General features: G+C 46.2%; 1 protein-coding gene across 3 annotated transcripts in view; it reads right to left on the bottom strand.

Annotated features, from left to right (window-relative positions):
* Window positions 1-4099, bottom strand: part of SYT14 (synaptotagmin 14) — a 166096-nt gene that overhangs the window by 140337 nt on the left and 21660 nt on the right. The window lies entirely within an intron of this gene.

Genomic DNA, 4099 nt, shown 5'->3' with positions numbered 1-4099 from the left:
AGGAAGAATTCAAACCCGTAAAAAAATAAAGACAGAATTTTTATTGTATATTTCCATTTATTTTTAGCATAGTTGTTTACTTCTGAAGTGTGGATGAAAAGAAGAATATATAACCAAAAGAAAAATTAGGTGGAAAAATGTCCAAATTCAATATAATGATCTAACGTATCTATAGATATTTGCATCTTAACTGAAATATAAAAATCAGACCCCTGCTCTAAGTTTCAGGCTCAGCCTGGGTATCCCCTACAGCAATGACATCAAACAGCCTGCAGAGTGGATCCAGCCCACTGGGCTACCAGAAATTGGGGGGGGAGGGATGGGGGAAGGCATGACCTACTCCACAGTTTGAGGCCCTTTGGCCCCGCTGGCTATGGCCACTGGCAACAAGCTGAGCTGGCCACTGCCATCTCCAGACTCATTGCTACTGCCAGGCTCCTGTTACCGTCAGCTGTCCCTGCCGTTGGACCCCACACTACCTCAGACCCACTGCTGCCACTGCCACAGCAGTCATTCCCATGAACCAGGCTGAATCCAGCCAAGGAAGAACCCCACAGTCCAGATGTGGCTCAGGGCCCTGAGTGAGAGTTTGACCATTCTGCTCTACAGGATTGTGTGGCAATGGATTTTTTTTACGCATACAATACTTTTATGAATTTGTAGTCATGTACATTTGACATTCTTGTTTTGCACTCTGCAAACTAATCCATCCCAAACCTCTAAGCAGCTTTCAAACACAGTACAACCTAATACATACACAAATAAATAAATAGATAAGTAATCCTCATCACCCTAAAAAGTCACAAATGGAAAATTTTCCTTTGAAACCAAACACTTCTGGACCCATGACATGTTTAAGGTACAACTCAAAACCAGAAAAGAGCAGAAACAGGTATCTGTTACTGGAATAAGAATCCCAGCTAACAGGAGAGTCTGAGAAAGATTCATGCTTGGTAAAAGAAGAGGAAGATTCATGCTTAGCTGCCTGTGGAGGGGGTTTAAGTACATGTCTCCTTTAACTGAGCTTTGTAATCTGGGTTTGGCTGTCATTTTGCCATATTAGGAGCACCAAACTCTTCATAGCTGCTGAACATTAACCACTCCTAATTAGGTGATGGGGCTATGCTACACAGCAGAACTTGACCAGCTAAGTTTAGGACAGACATTATCCATAAACCGGTTTAAGTGATCAGAAACTGGTTTCAACCTGTAACAAAGCAGATGTTCAGTGCACATAAACCAGTATCAAAATGGCTGAAACCAGTTTGAGACAAACTTGTAGTATCAGACTTAACTGATTTGGGTCACACCAGTTTATGCAATGTCTGTCCCAGACCCCTTCCTGGTTTAAGTTAAACTAGAGTCCCCCAGCATCCCAGATGCTTTGCAACCCTGGACCAGGCTCTGCTCCATCCCAGCAGGGCTGCCCGCCCTCCTCACCAACTCCCTGACTGGAGCTTCGGCAGAAACTGCAGGTACAGAAGCATCTGTCTGGCTTCCTCCTGCTCCCTCCCCCTTCCACCACTCCCTGCTCAAGCAGGGATTCCCCCCTCCTCTGCCTTACACAGACACCTCTCAGCATTACCTAGCAGACCACACGCTGGCTATGGTCCATGCTGTGGAAGATGGGACAAAGGCAGACAGGCTTTGGCTTAGGGCCTTTTCTGTTGGTTTAGGACTTTTTGTGCTGGCAACAGTGTTGGCTCAGGGGTTTTTGGAGCTGAGCAGCAGGTAGCTAGTAATGTCCCTCCATTGCTTCCTTGGAAAAAGTTGTTTAAGAAGAGCTTGAACTAATGAGAGAGTTTTTTGTTTTGTTTGATGGGCTGATGAATGTTAACAACTCCGTGTGTAACTCCCTGCTGTGTAACTAAATGCTCCGTTATCAACAACGAAGGGAAGGAACCCCTCCCTAATAAGAGTATCCTGCCGGAGCCTGGCCATGCACCACCTCAGCTCAACATTGTGCTTCTAGCCTGAGCCACTGCAGGCATGTGTTTGCATTTCCTCAGTCCATAAGGGATGTCTATGCAGTTACAAACCAGTTTTGCCTAGCCAGGTTAAACTAACCTGCAAAGATTAAATCAATTCAGGCACAGGCTTTGTTAATGTCTGTCCCTACACCTGGAGTTCAGACGGCAGCCAACAGGGCTGTCTAAATGGGAGTGTACAAGGAATGCTTCCCTGTTGCTTAATGCAAGTTAGCTGAAATATCAGCAAAGAAAGGAAAGAATGGTGAACTTGTTTTTATCCATGAGGGTACTAGAAAAAACAAGACTAGAATAGCCTAGGATATCTTAGACAGGGATGATCCTAACTGGAGCAGGGGACTGGACTAGACAATCTCCAAATATCCCCTCCAGTCATATGATTCTACACTATTTAGAAGAATTTAGAATTTGTTTCTAGCTCTGGTAGTATATATGTAGCAAAAACTAACTCATGTTGAGAATTTCATAATGAAAGATCTCTTCCTGGTAAATATTATCAGCACATTTTTTAAAATGTCTTAATTTCTAAGTTTTAGTCTCTCTCTCAGAAATAGTTGTCTTTATGGTCATAAAGACAGCTTTATGGTCATAAAGACAGCTTTATGGCCCATACACCACTGTTTTGTTTCAGGGGGTTTTTTCTACTAATGTACATGCTCATGGACTTGAAAATTTTAAATCAATTTAATGTATTAAAATACATTTTCAGATATGGAAATATGTAAAGAAAATACAAATAAGCATTTTAAATATTGAAGGTAAACAAATAGAAAAAGAAATGAAAAAACAAACTATTGGAGGCAAGTCAGAAAGCACACTACAGGAAGAGAAAGTTATCAGTTTAGGGGAAGTAGAGAAAAAAAGAGGGAATACAAGACATTCAAAAAAGAGTAATGCAAAAGAAAAAAGCAATGAGGAGACCCCAAAGTATAAAAAAGTTATCAAAAGCAAAACAAAAATTGGGTTACATTTAAAATAGAAATAAACAAACAAGACAAACAGCTGGCTGGGCTGATTGTATTTAGCTGCAACACTAGCAAAATGAGATGGAGGCAGCACAGCTGTTCTTCATCCTAGCTGGAAGTCTTAGTCCTTAAGCTATTGGGTATTGTGCAAACTTGTCAAAAACCTGTATTTTAATCTATTTCTAAATTAATTTAGTGTTTATGAAAAGTGCTGGAAGCTAGGCCTGTGCAAATAGGGAAGTATTCAATTTGGATTTGGCTGATTCGGAGGTTCAGATCACTGTCCTGAATCAATTCGGCCAAATCAGCTTTGGAAGACTCGGTGCCAATTCAGAAACATTTGGTGATTCAGATCGCCCAGGCTCCTCCCGCTGCGCCTCTCTCCCCCAAGGCGGGGGGAGCCATGGGAAAAGCCCATGGCTGCCCTGCCCCAGCCTAGTCCCAGTACTATAAAAAAGCCCCGTACTCACTGGCTACAGGAGTGGCGATTGGGGCCTCCAGGCGCTTGTGGCAGAGCTCCCCCCAACATAGCACGGGGCAGTGGGGGGGCAGCAGGGAATTACCCCCCCCTCTGCTTGGCACCCGTATGGCAGCTGCCCCATGGCACAGGTGCAGCGCAGCTTGGCAGGGCACCACATGCTGCCTGGGAGCTGGGGCAACTGGGGCTAAGCACTGCTGGACTCCAGCTGACTGCTGGAGCTGCCCCAGCTCCCAGGCAGTGCATGGCAACCTGCCGAGCCACGCTGCCCACACCATGGGGCAGATGCAATGCGGGTGCCAAGTGGGGGAGGCGATCCCCGCTGCCTCCACTGCACAGGGGGGCTCTGCCATGAGCCTTCAGAGGCCCCAAACCCCACTGCCAGAGCTGGCTCTGACAGAGTGCTTTTTCTAAGTGCCAGGAGACTGGGCCAGGTGAGGGATGGGGCCAGGCAGGGGAGCCATGGGGGCTTTTCCTGCAGGTCCTCTAGCTGTGCCTGCCTCTGGCCCAGCAGGGGGAGCCATGGGGGCTCTGCCCTACTGCTACTTGCCCAGCCAGCGTGGGGGGCTGCGATGCAAGCACAGTTTGCTTTGGGCAGCAGCAGGGAATAGCCTCTGCTCCCAGCACTGCCACACCTGCATCAGCACTGGGAGTGGGGACTCTGCCTT

This window comes from Alligator sinensis, unplaced genomic scaffold, assembly GCF_000455745.1.
Source record: "Alligator sinensis unplaced genomic scaffold, ASM45574v1 scaffold633_1, whole genome shotgun sequence".
In the NCBI taxonomy this organism is placed as follows: domain Eukaryota; kingdom Metazoa; phylum Chordata; order Crocodylia; family Alligatoridae; genus Alligator; species Alligator sinensis.
Note: the sequence above shows the minus strand (reverse complement) of the source record. Positions and strands in the feature narration are given on the sequence as shown.